This window comes from Solanum verrucosum, unplaced genomic scaffold (genome assembly GCF_900185275.1).
Source record: "Solanum verrucosum unplaced genomic scaffold, falcon-dt-bn FXZP01000038.1, whole genome shotgun sequence".
Lineage (NCBI taxonomy): Eukaryota > Viridiplantae > Streptophyta > Magnoliopsida > Solanales > Solanaceae > Solanum > Solanum verrucosum.
Window position 1 is genome coordinate 886,883 of NW_026020564.1, and position 15,036 is coordinate 901,918.

Here is a 15,036-nt window from a genome sequence, read left to right on the forward strand (position 1 = left end):
ATTTTATTTGATTTTTGGAGAATAAAATCTTGATTTTCTACTTCTTTGCTTTGAAGTATATTAAAACTTCACTAACTTATTAAATACTCTGTCCGAATGAATATTCCGATTTGAAGAGTACAAAAACTTTGTCAGGAATATTAAGGCTAAGCGATTTGAAGAATATAAAAATTTCATCGTTAGCTAGATAAAGTGTTGTGTTTAAGGTTTCTGTAGATTAAAGCCTTTTTTTTGTTTTCTACTCTGTCTAAATCTGAATTTGATTCGAAGAATATTAAAAACTTTATCATAACTCAAGGTTCATTCTGTTAACGATTAGAAGAATATAAAAACTTCATTGTTAAACTATACACAAGTTAAATAGAGATTAAATATTTATTATGTACTAAGTCGTCTGTCTAATTATGACAGAAAGGGAAAAAGCACTAGTGACATAACATTAGTGATTTTTGTGTCTGCAATGGGTTTTTCTATAGACTAAATCTCCAAAAGAGGTTACATGTTACCAATGTGTATTTTGATGGTATATAATTTGAAATTATGGGGGGAAATGTGGAAAATAAATTAAAATATTTGAAAAATATTTTTGAGATAATATTTAAAATGTGGGGGGGGGGGGGGGGGAGGGGTCCCTTGCTTGTGATAAACACAAAATTTGACTTCGTCTCTAATTTAAATCTGAAAGCAGAAGATATGAAATTCAATGATATTCTTGTATTATGTTAGACCCACAAAATTTTTGGAGTATATACACATTTGATATTGTGGTCATTGAATCTCTCTTTACTAGTATATGATATGACTAGTATAAAACCACCAAATTATATATATATACACACATACTTGTTCAAAAGAATTTGTGTTCTTTGATGAAAAAGTCTCACTTAAAATATTGTGATTTTTCAAGAAAAGATATGTCTATTAAATAAAATTATTTGTATATACATGAATATTGGCGAAGAGTCATTATCATGTTTGTGTTGTAAAATAAACATTCGGGTCGTATCACCCTTATTGGATCTGATGAGACCATGGTCATGGGTAATTCTATAAAAATCAAATTGAATGTTATGGAAAGATCCATGTGAAAAGGATATTTGTCAAGGTGTTGACTGTAAATGTCACAACCCAAAAATGGACGTGATGACACACACATGTCTTTTCCCACAAAGACAAGTCAATCGCAACCCAACAAAAACAAAAGAAAAATAAAAAATAGTAAAATCAAGAACAAGATAAAGCGGAAAACACATTCTTCTATTAAAACCCCAAAAATTTTCTTGTCACATGTACAAACCACGAAATACATAAGTGTGGAATTGAGAAATAAGTACAAGTCTCAATCTTTATTTCTCAAATAGAACAAAGTGTAAGAAAGGGAAAAAGAGGGTCCGCCAAATGACAAACAACTACCTCTTCAAGTCCTTAACAAGCCTATAGATCAATAGAAGGAAAAAGAGATGACACGTGTAACGACCCTTCCCGAAAGGATACTACCACCTAATCAAGAAAACTACTTAAATACTTGGGACATTTAAAAAAGATTTACTATGGCCATATTTTTTTGTAGTTTAATAGAGGGATTAGGTTCATAAAGGAAAAAGAATAGATAAGGATGTGCATCTTGTCCATTTAAACATTTATGTGATGTCAAAATTGATATGGCACGGAATTTCAACTTATGACGGAAAACCCTCCAAAAAATAATTTAAGCAAATAACCGATGAGCTTTTCATGCATAGATTATCTTCACACAAATATTCAAAATAAATAGTAAATTTAGTATATTGCAATACTTGGGCTTACACACCCCAAAAGAACAAAACATATAGCCATACTTAATTTACAACCCATGGTGACATGATCACATAAGTCATCGAAATTTCATGTGAATATACAACACAAAGATCATGTACAAGTCCCAAGGTTTATACAAATATAGATGCCTAAATGCAAATGTGATCTTCCTTAAGGCTCTCAAAAATTCCATCTCCAATGGCCCGCTTTATGCATCCACTCGATCATTCCCCTACGATAGAAACAACTATCGCTAAGCATATAGCTTAGTGATGCAAAACTATAGTTTCGGAGCCATCCGATTCACAAAACAAACTTTCTCAAGTCATGGGCAACATAATTGAACATAATTAATAAATCAAGTAAACAATATATAAAGAGTATCAAGTTCAATATTTAAAGACCCAAATGTCAAGAACGTTCATAGCATCATTTTCCAAGAGATTCAACAACAAGGCTCACCCAATATGTACATCATGTCTTCACACCAAGCACAAACAAGTATCAAGAAGGGTCGACGCCCTATATCAAGAAGGGTCAAAGCCCAATAATCAAGAGAACCAAGAACCATATTAAAAATGGCTTTCTAATTCATACTTAAAATGGACAACATCCATACTTAAGATGAACTAAAAATCCAGAGTCAAGATGACAAATGATCCGAATCAAGAGGCATGCCAAGAGTGACAAAGTCACTGCCACAAGAAGGACAAGGTCCCAACAAGAGTGCTAAGTGATCAAACAATCCGTACAAATGGGCGAGTTACACAAGCATCTTTAACGTCTCAAAGGATACCAACACAACAATGCAAAGTGACAAGAGGTAACCAAGGTACCAAGATACAATTTCAAATATACTAGAGGTTAAAAGAGTGCAAGTACAGGTTTATACACAAACCTCAGTGCCTTAGCAAAGAAACAGTCCAACCAACGTATCAAGGTCCTCAACTTGTTCACGAGTATATACAACCTTTAAAATACAATTAAACAACTTATTTAATCCCTAGAAGCTCAATAATATTGATGTAAAACGGGATTATCATCACAAGTAAAATTAGCCTGCACAAACACAACAATGCTCCAAAACAGTGATTCTGGCCAGCCTAGTACCTCATGTCGCAACTTAGATTTGAAATGGAAAACAGCAAAACTAGACTTTATAACCTTCATGAAATATGTAGATACATCTCTTAGGGTTGCAAACAAACAAGAATCACCGCAAAAGGTATTCTGTACAACAAGATATAGTCAAAACATTAACAGCTGTTCATACAGAATTTGAAATTCTAAAATCTGGACAGAACTTGTCCTATGTTGCGTCCCATATTTCGAATCCATAACAGCTGAATCAGAGTTTAACATAAACATAAGAGTTGCAGGTCTACGAATTATCTTTCCAAATCATATTTACTCACTGTAAACTAAGGTCTAGATCGAGAGGTATGCATAAAATACCAAACACTACCCAGCTCAGAAACAGATTTCGTCACTTACCAAAAAGAAGTGTGTGTTCTTGAATTCTAGCCAAAAAGGGCCACGTTTTCTCTTGTGATTTTGAAGAAAAATATGTTAAGCTAAGGTTCTAATGTTCTTAGACTTGAGGGAAATGAATTTAATTGAAGGAGGTGTGAAAATATATAGTTACAAAGGTCATACTTATCAGCTGTACAGATGTCACCAAAAGGGGATGCCCAAACAAAAAGTTGGCTGCCCAAAAAGCATACATATATATCTATATGTTTATCCCTTACCTTCCTTTTAAATTTATACATAATTCTAATTAGGATATTAACTAAACACCCCATCACAAATCCTTAAATTACGATAAGAATTTATGCTAAGCAAGTTGGCAATTATCACAACACTTCAAGTTCCCAAAATGAGACTAAAACATATTCTAGTAATTAAGCAACGGTAAATCGACATGCGACTCTTGGTTAGTATTTAGGGGTGTTACAACACGGGTCCGGCGTCGGAACCTACACAAGTGTAGAAGCGATGGTGAGTATCAAAAATACGGTGCCCAGCAAGAAACCTACTACACAAAGCAACGAGCTCGAACATGAATGCCCCTTATACTCCAACCGAACCTCCTCAAACTACAACCTGCACAAAAATCAGTCCAACCTAGCAATTCTACAATACATAGCTCACAGACCCAATATTCACAGTTAAGCTTCAAAAATCAACAATCGAACAAGTCAAATAATTCAATCTCAATGACAGGTAGCTCAGTCACACATAACAATCACATCGATTACAATTAAAAAGTAAGTCACGTATAAACATGAAACGTATCAAGTCACAATGATCATCACTAGTCAGAACCATTTCTCATCGGCTCTAAAACATTCTCTGGCAAAGACCTCGACATGATAACACTCGCCGACAAACACCTCGGCATAATAACACTCGCCGGCAAACACCTCGGCATAATAACACTCGTCGGCAAAGACCTTGGCATAATAACATTCGCCGCAAAGACCTCAGCATAATAACACTTGCCATCTAAGACCTCATCATAATAACACTCATCGACAAACACCTAGACATAATAACACTCGTCACATGTCTTATCACGGTGTTCAACGATCAAAGCACACAAGCAATATCACACCACATAGAAGAGACAACAATTTACACAATTCAACTCCATATTCATGCTTTCAAGCATTTCATCAGTCAAAATACAAATATGAGGTCTCCTTGACCCGACATCCATGAAAACCACATTAAACTAACTCAAGCCTAAAAGGGCTAAAGAAAACTCGGGACCTCTCAATAACCAACCAAGACCTCGCATAGACCTAAAATCATCCCCCAAATCTAAAGGAACTCTCGGAATCCCGATCTGAGCATTTGAACCTTGAATGTTGATCAAAGTCAACCCAAAGGCTAAATATACACAATTTCACAACTTAGGACCTCAAATCCTCAAAAAGACTCAAAAACTCAAATAAACAACTCTCACGGATTCAATTTCACATTTTGGAAGTGATGGAATCTCATTTCGACACTCAAAACTCTAAAAGACAGCGAAAATAACATTCTTAACAACTTAGTCTTTCAAACTCAAAAGTTACCAAATTCTCAAATTTTAACTCATGGTTTAAAACTAAATTTTCAAACTCAATCAAAAATGACCCAGGATTGACATCGAGAAGGAAAAAATGGTAATTTCCACAAAAAATAAAAAAAGACCGATCGGGTCATTACACTGAAAAAATATTTGTATTTGATAAAGTTATAAAAAAGCAAACAAAATATTTGTGGGAAAAGGCTACCTCACAAAAGGTATTTTCAAACTCAATATTACAACTTTTTCTTATTTGCTTGAGTCAAACTACTTGTGACATGAACGCTTGAGACATGTCAATTACAAAACTTCACAAAAAAGTGATCAACTTAGAAGTTTTGCCTAACTTTGAATGCAATAAATAAAAATGTCAAGCTTATGTTGAATCTAAGTATGGTAAGCATTCTTATAAATTTGTTCAAAGGAATATTAATTCCTCATAATTGATTCACGCTGACATTTGTGATATGAAGTCAATATCATCTCGTGGTGGGAATTTTTTTTTCATAATTCTTATTGACAATTGCACTAGATGTTGTTTTGTCTATTTACTGAATGGTGAGGATGAAACAATAGAAATATCTAGTCAATATAAAAACTGAAATTGAAAATTCGTTGGATAAAAAGATTGTCATGATTAGAAGAGATAGATGTGGAGAATATGGATCTCCTTTTGCAAATATATATTTGAAAAATGGAATCATTTATACAATTACTGCACATACTCACCTCATTCTAATGAAATTGTGGAAAGAAAAAAAAATCAAACTTTGAAGGAAATGTTGAATGTCTTACTTATAAGTTCAGGCTTACCACAAAACTTGTGGTGGGGGGGGGGGGGGGGGGGGCTATCATTACAGCAAAAGGGAACAACAAAATATTTTGTCGGTTCAAAAAGGGAGCAACAAAAGAGTTTTATCTGTTCACCAACAGAGCAACAACAAATTTTGTCTGTTAAGAAATAAAGCAACAAAAAGTATTGTTTGTTCAGGTTTTGTTGTATCCCGATAGAGAATTCATTGTCGCCCCTTAAAGTATATACAAGCAATAACTTTCGAACAGTAGTAATCCAACTATTTCAAGACAGTCTATTCCATATGAGAAACGAAAATGAGGCAAATACAACTTGCAATATTTCAATGTTTGGGGTGTCCAGTCAAAATCCAAAATCTTATTCTCAAAATGGTCAAACTAGGACCCAAGATTGTGGATTGTATTTTCATTGGATATGCTACAAACAGTAAAGCATGTTGATTTATGGTTCATCAGTCTGAACATTCAGATAGTTTAGTGAAGGTTCTAAACGACCTTGAAAAGAACCAAAGGAGAATGTACCCAATAAAGAGATTTAGAGGCATAGTAAATTTCAAAGTACTTTTACTTCCTTCGGGTTTGATTTTGTAACATATCTTCTTAAAAATGATTCTCATATATTCAAAGAAGTTATGTCTTTTGTGGACTCGTCCATTTGGAAAGAGGCTTGTCAACGGTAATATAGATTCAATCTTAAGAAATCATACTAGTGTGTTGGTTGATCTTTTTCTAGGAAATAAATTTTTGGGTTCAAAGTGGACCTACAAAAGGAAAAGAAAGTTGATGGAACTATTGACAAATACAAAGTAAGACTTGTTGTCATACTCTTTCGTAACACCCCAGAAATCAAGGAGTCTAGAAATGGGTCAAGTGGAAAACTCACAAGCCTAAGAAATGGACCAGGGAACCATCCACGGAGCCCAATACGGTCTGTGAAGGGGACCACGGTCCATTAAGGGGCTCGTGGTAGGTTTCCAAAACCTGCCCCATGCAGACTTTACTGTGACGAGCAATCAAAGTGGCCACCAAGTGGGTCAAGTTAGTGTGGGTCCTCCCCTAGCTACTGGTTAAGGGCCACGAGCATCACAATGGCATGTGAAGCCCCACACGGACTGTGAGGTCATCCGTGAAGGGTTTTCAATAGATTTAGAGTTTAGGGTCAACTTCAAACTATCATATCTTTTAGCACAAAGTGAATTAGATGGCCCATGACCTATCAAATTAAAGGTCTCTAAGTCTTCTTTTCAACACCACTGAGTTTGCCCAATTCCCATCTTAGAGTAAAAAGTTATGCCCGAAATAGTGAAGCATTATCATGCTGAATTTCATCACGACCTGTTTGACGAGCCGGGATGGTCATGATAACCCGTGATGGGCTTCCATTTTGCCAATTTGACAGTTTTTAAGTCGAGGTTATTGGGTATTTTCCCAATTGTTTTAACTCAATAATAAGTCATTTTTCCTTCTACCCAAAGCCCTATATAATGATTGTAAACCCCCAAATCACCCAAACTAAATTCATTCTCTCAAATTCTCAAAAGAAAATCCCAAAGTCTTCATCTCAAATATTTATCTCTCTAGAAGAAGAAGAAGAAGAAGAAAAGAGTTCAAGCTAGGATCAAGGTCAAGCCTCCAATCCTCAAGAATTTGTGGGTTTTGTTATCAAGGTATGATGGCTTTTCATCCATGGAATTCTTTCTTCCATGGAGTCCCAAAGATTCCCCAATTGAAAAAGTAGAAATTCACCAATTTGAGTTACAATTTTCTTCTAATATTGTCAATCTTGATGAATGTTGATCCAATTGAGTGGATTATGATTGTTTATGATTGAATCGATAGGACTACATGTTTTTAGGATGAAATTACATGTACCCATGCCTAACCCGTGTCGAGAAAGATGAAATTTATGTAAATGAGTTTTATGCCATGAAAGGAGAATTTGTGGGTTTAGATGTATTCTTGTAAGATTGATGAGATGCACTAGTAGTGCTTGAGATTGAAGCCTACATGATGATATATGATTAGAATTTCTTGAGATTGAAGCATATATGATGAATTATGATTAGAATTGTCTGGAAATTTAGGCATATATGATGATTATGAGATGTATTGCTTTGACAGTAAAGCTAATATGATAATTGTTGATTATTAGATAGAATTACTGTGGAAGGGATTTACCCACGTGATTTCATTTATGACTGTATAGATGCATGAATGTGAAAGGTTTCCTCACATAGAATGATTCTAGGTTGAAAGGCTTGTTCACCTAAAATGAATCAAAGGATTTATGAACTATGATAATAAGACCTAGCTTGGATTAGCATAATGAGGTGTCTTTCCATGGCTAGCTTGGATTAGCATAATGAGGTATTTCTCCATGGATAGCTTGGATTAGCATAATGAGGTGGTTTTCCATGGGTAGCTTGGAATGGTAGTGTGATGCCTCCATGGTAGCTTAGATTGGTAATGTGATACCTCCATGATAGCTTGAATTGGTGAGGAGATGATACCTTTTCATGGTAGTTTGGATTGGTAATGTGATGCCTCCATGGTAGCTTGGATTGGTAATGTGATACCTCCATGATAGCTTGAATTGGTAAGGAGATGATACCTTTTCATTGTAGCTTGGATTGGTAAGAAGATGATATCTTTCCATGGTAGCTTGGGATTGGTGAGATGGTACCTTCCCATGGATAGCTTTGATTGGAATGATGATGTGCTCTTCCATGGGCAATGACTTAGCTTGGATTGGCAATATGATATGTCTTCCATGGATAATATGAACAACTAAGAATGGACTATTCCTACATCAAATGTAGCATAGTTTTGATGAAACAAAGTTACTTCAAGGAAGTATCGTAAGTATGTTTTAAGATGAGATCCAATTGTATTGATTATGCTTATGACTCATATTCTTTAACTCTTATGATTATGTTGATATTTATGCAAGCTATCATATTTCGTACATGTTTGTAGTAATGCATGATCTTGCCTACATTTTTTATCCAAATGTAGGGTCCAGAGATCTCGACTCTCATCCCCGTGGCTAGGATCTTAGTAGAGGCAAAACTTGAAGATTGGTGAGTCCTCATAGCATTCGAGGATTTGGCCACCATTTCTCTTATGTTCTTTTGTTTTAAGTTTTGAACATTGTTGTATGGGCCGTGTCCCAAGATATTCATTCTTGAGATGGTTTTGAGACAAAGTGTAATAGACTTCCGATTTTGCTATGAAAATTTTCATTATGTTGAAATGTTTTTAAAATATCGTATCTTCTATAATCTTATGTTATGAAAGCTAAGTGGCTTATATGAGGCCTCTCGAGGTCTTGTGTGCCATGTTACGTCTAGGGTGTACCGCTGGATCATGACATCTTTAGACAATAAAAAGGCCTTGATTATTTTTCTATATAATAGCCACTAACTAGGATTACATCAATTTATATGTTAATTGCACTAGGTGTGGTATATGACCTTTAAATTAATCAAATGAATGTGAAAATAACTTTCTTAAATGGAGAATTGAAGGAAGAAATTTACATGGAACAACTCGAGGGCTATGTGGTTTCCGGTAAGGAAAAGAAAGTGTGTAAATTTGTGAAGTTGCTTTATGAATAAAAAGAGAAAATACATAAAAACACCCTCGAACTTGGCAGCAAAACTTACTTTAGCACTTTAACTTTACTGGTAATTATTTACCCCCTAAACTTAATTCAAGTGAATTTAATATCACCTTACACATACAATACCATTTTCATACTTATGGGTGAAATGCACGCGCGCCACTTAAGCGCCACCTCTATGCCACATCGATAACATGTCAGATAATTGGGAAAAAAATACTTCTTCTTTATTTTTACTTCCCCATGTTTTTTAAAACTTTTATTTTCACTATTCACCCATCCTCTTCATTATTTCATATGGGTCAAGTTCTTACCATCTAAAATTTCACTCTGACCGATTCATCCTATTTTTCATTACTTTGTAATTATTTATTATTATATCCATCAATCACCATACTTTCTTTTTTCAGCTAAGTGAAGCTATCAACTTATATCAACAATGACGCTTTTAAATTTGTGCAAAATCAGTGTGCTTAATTTTTTTAGATCTGTTGTTAATTTTCATGTTTAACTTCCTAATGCATATCCAGGTTTAGAATAAGTAATGTTTAAAGTTAGATGATTAATTATTTTTTAAGGTTCTGACACTTCATTAATTCTTTATTAATCAAATCATGGTTGAAATCTTTTAGAGATTTGTTGTTTTGATTTGAAACTCTCTTTTATTATAAACTACTTAGAAGAAGGAGAAAATCAAAGATATAGGATGAAGAAAGAAATACAGGAACAAGAGGAGAGGTGTGGAGGCTGTGAGGAAGAAGAAAGAATTAAGAAGAAAAGAAATTGGTTGGGTTTGGGGTAATGGGCGTAAAGAAGAAGAAGAAGAAATGGAAAAAATTGTATTGGCTGAAAAGAAAAAAGAAAACGGGCCCCATTTAACTTTTTTTTCTTTATTTACGCGCTGATATTGTTATAATTTGCCACGTCAATCATTCGGGTGAAATAAAATTCGCTTGTAATAAAATAAGGGGGGTAAATAATTACCTATAAAGTTAAAGTGTTAAAGTAAGTTTACTGCCAAGTTCAAGGGTGTTTTTATGTATTTTCTCGAATTAAAAACAAGCACTCAAATAATGTCATGGGATGTTTGACCAAACCATGTTTGCAAATGAATTTAAGATTAATGAATATGATAATTGTGTTTAAATTAAAGATACTCCAAATCACAAAATCATTATTTATTTTTATGTTGATGACATGTTGATAATCAATAGAAACATTTCTGACATAGCAACCACTAAGCATATGCTATAAAATAACTTCAATTGAAGTTGGTGTTGTCATCTTATGTGTAAGAATCCTTAGAAATCCACAAGATTTAGCATTTTTAAAGTCTCATTACATTGAAATGGTATTAGACAAGTTAAATTATTTGAATTTCAATATTGTCAAGACTCAAATTATTTCATTAAGTTTTTGTCTATAGTCGCTATTCTTGTTATTCATTGTATTTTTAAGTATTGAATATATTTATATTCTATTTTAGATATATTATCTATTAATTGATTTAATTTTTCGTTATCAGTTTTTGTGATATTAAGTTGTTTATATTCCGGATATAATTTGTTTAATTTTCTTCTTATTTTTCTTAATTTTCTACTCGTATATTTCTTACCGTGTTTCTTATTATCCATGGCTCTGATACCATTTTTCGGTTTCGGTGCGGAACTGGTAGCTGGGGATTTCATGGAAGTGGTAGTGTGGAATTCATGGTAAAATGTAATAATATTTATTGTAATATTCTTCCGATAGTTGTTTTAATCTGAATATTTCTTTAATATTACTTATGATATATTCAAGATATAACATATCTTCGGTTCTTTGGTACATAGATAAATTTTCCTCTATTAATTGTTCTAATAGTTTTATATCTTCCATAGATTCTATCCAATATTGTAAATATTCGTAATTCATTTTAATCTGAATTTATTTCTAATAAATCGTACCATTCTATTCTTTCGTAGTCTAAATCATGTAAGTCTATTTCATACCATTGTTGGTTCAATATATCTTCTGGTTCGTTATTAAATATTTTTTCCCATATGATTCTTCTTAATTCAATTATTTTTATATCTTTAAGTATATATAATATTAAAGTTTCATAGTTTTTTATCATTTCATTATGAAGGTAAGTAGTCATGTTCTTTATTATGCAGATTTTTTATTTCAAATTATTCCTTCCTATCATATTCATAATTGATTAAATTCAAATTAGATCATTATGAACTAGATTATTTTTATCATGTTTTCCTGTCACTACTAGCATCGTACTTTAGCGGATACTTTCTTCTTATCAGCGCCTCAACTTTGTTTACTCCCCTAAACGGCTTCCTCGCCTACCGGTTTCAACATTAGGATGGCATAGTATAGAAGTTTTCTCCCTGTTTCCAGTGTGTTAATAAACTAGAAATCATGATTCAAATAATTCTAATACATAATAACTAACATAAATTTATTCAATCATATATATGATATTCAGGAATATATGAAATTAGTTCCGCATATATTTTGAACAATATACCTTTGCTTCTTGCTTAGCCATGCTATCTGAAATATCTGATTGGATTTCAGATTTTTGCTCCATTTATCTAAATACTAAATTTTTAGTTGAGAGAGTTTTTTGAAAGAAATTTTTAAGTTAGGCAATGCCTGCCTTTATATTTACATATCCCTCCACTTATATAGAAAGGAATTCTTACGTACTACTTACAATTTACACCTACCATTCCTACTACTTATACTTACCCATATAATTGTTACACTTGTCCATTCTTGCCCATACTTGCCCATACTACTTTATTACATTTGTCTATCCTACTTTTAATATGCACATGCACACACTACCCACTTTATTGACTATATTACATTCAATAATAAGACTAGTATATTTACAAGTGTCTTTTTTCTCTTATCTCTTTTCTTATCTCCTTCCATCCGTATCTTCTTTTCTTGTCTTTGACTACTTTACACTTGTCATACTTTACATGCTATATTTATGACATACTACTATTACTATTATGACTTTTTTACATTTTTACGTACTAACTTTTTCTTTCTTATCTTGTCTTCTTCTTCTTATCTCCTTCCGTCTTTATCTTATTCCAGCTGGACATCGGGAATCACGTTATCTTCTCCATTGCATTTTGAACATATGTGGTCAAGGTATTTGTGACCAATTAGCTTGCAATACCTGGTCAATAATTCTGCCGAAATAAATCCTTCTTTTAGTGCTCGTGTTGTAGGTCGTTCTTCTGACTTAAGTAATGATAAAATCCATCTCTGGACTTCATCCATATCTTCTTTCCTTAGCTCCCTTGAATTTGAATAGATCATTAACTGATCTCTTGCATAGTAGCTCCATATTGCGTTTCCGTTTAAATAATTATTTGCTAGTTCTTGTATAATAGTTGATATACCAATTATTCTCTTATTGGCATAAAAATTGGGTATCTCTGTTTTTTGTATCTCTGGTTGTTGTCCGATATCTTCTGGTATTATCACATCTTTTGTTAGTCCAATCTTTACTACTTGTATCGGAGGTTTTATTTCCTCGTGTAATATCTCTGTTGTTGCCATATAAAACTTTACATAGAATAGATTTCCCTTAGTAACTCTCTTATAAGTAATAAATGCTCTATGTAGTTCTGGTATTCCGCTTAGTTCTTCTCCGTCATATGTATATACAGTATTTAGTAATCCATAGTTATAACATGTCCTTACTAAGTTGGCGTTAGTTTTTGGTTGTGCAATTAATTTATTATAACATTGCAGTCTTTGGGTTAAATAATCTTGGTTTGGTTCTTTTGTAGTTGATCTGGGGTTGCGATTTAAATAAGTTTGGATTTTGTGTATATTTTCGATATAGGTTTGTGTGATGTAATTATATGTCTTTTTCTCATTTTGGTTTTGCAAACTATCTACATATGTAGATGTTTGCGGTTCTATGGACATATGTCTAGGTGTCCTTTGGGTAAATGGTTTTTTGAATAGCTTGTTTAAGTTAGCATTTTTATGTTGTTTATCGCTAACTTGTTTGCTTGTACCTACAGCTGTATTTAAACAAACATTATGGGTTTTAAGGAGTTTCCCATCGTCTCCTTTTAGCTCTAGATTTTTTCCGTCTTCCGATCGACGTAGCTCCGCATTTTTATAGTCATGCTGCTGACTAGCTTTAGACTTCAGATTATCTTCATTAGTCTTTAGCTTTTGTATCTCGTTGTCCATACTATCCACTTTTATACAAAGTGTAGTTATGGCTTTGAGTATCTCTTCCATTGTATTTTCGTTCTCAGTCTGAGTAGCTTTGTCTTGATAAGTAATCTGCAATAACATTCTTATCAGTTTTTATTACTTCAATTGTAAATGTAAAATTTAATATATTTAATACCAATCTCCTTATTTCTTTTGTTGTTACCGAATCTTGTATTTTTCTTGTTAGCCACCATTTTACTTGTGTATTATCTGTTCTTATAATAAATTTGTTATATACAATATATGGTTCAAATGATAATAAACACTTATATACTGAATATAATTCTTTTCTATTTATTTCCCATTTTATTTCTGTATTATTAAACGTTCCTGAATAATACCTGCAATTATGTTCTATCGTAGTGTCATCATACCTGTATTTTAATATTCCTCCATAACTTTTTTCACTCGCATCTGATTCTATTATATAAGTAAATTTTTTGTTTTCATCTGGAAAGTATAGTTTAGGTAAGTTTTTACATAATAATTTTACCTTTTGTATTTGTATTTGGTCTTTTTATCAAATTGATATTCTATATCTTTCTTTAATTTTTGTTGTAATGGTTTTAAATTTTCTGCTAATTTTGGTATGTATTCTCTTACTTGATTTACTAGTCCTAAGAATGATTGTAATTTCTTTTTTGTGTCTAGTTGTTCATTTGAATTAATTATTTTTTGTACTATATGTGTTTGCATTTTTATTCCGTTTTTATCAATTTGTATTCCTAAGAATTCTATTTGATTTTTCATTATATCAGCTTTCTTTTTACTTAGACTTATACCTGAATATTCTATGATATGTATAAATTTTTCTAATAATCTTATATGTTCATCTTGTGTCTTAGAATATAATAATATATCATCGATGTACACTACACAATTTTCTATTTGTTTAAAGTAATTGTCCATAAAGTGTTGATAACTACCTGGTGCGTTTTTATATCCAAATGGTAATACATTCCATTCATAAAATCCTTGTGGTACAGTGAATGTTGTTAGTTTTTTAGATTCTTCTTCTAGTTTTAAGTGGTAAAATCCTGATTTACAATCAAATTTGCTAAAATAATTATATCCTTGTATTTGTCTTATCTTTAGTATTTTATTTGGTATCGGATAATTATATGTTTTAGTTTTTGTATTTAAATTTCTATAATCAATAACCATTCTACTTTTTCCTCTTTTTTGTTCACTATGTTTATTTACGATAAATGCCGGGCTTGTATGCTTACTATTGCTTTCTTGTATATATCCTTTTTCTAGTAATTCATCTATATGTATCTTAAATTCGGTTAAATCATTAAAATTATACTTTAATGGTTTTTGGGTTATTATACTGTTATTATCAATTAGCTCAATTTTTACTTTGGTTTTATGTTTTTCCCATCCTTGTAAAGGATCCTCACTATATAATAGTTCTAACTTATCTTAAATTATTTTTACTTTATCTATAGAGAATATAATTAATTCTATTTTAGGG

At 32.4% G+C, this 15,036-nt stretch overlaps 1 protein-coding gene across 1 annotated transcript in view; it reads left to right on the plus strand.

Moving 5' to 3' along the window:
- The first annotated feature begins 1,385 nt into the window (after nt 1-1,385).
- LOC125810249 (methyl jasmonate esterase 1-like) overlaps nt 1,386-15,036 on the plus strand; it is a 364,593-nt gene continuing 350,942 nt past the window's right edge. The window contains exon 1 of the mRNA XM_049489757.1: nt 1,386-1,389. The gene's annotated coding sequence lies outside the window, so the exon portion shown is untranslated. The remainder of the gene's footprint in view (nt 1,390-15,036) is intronic.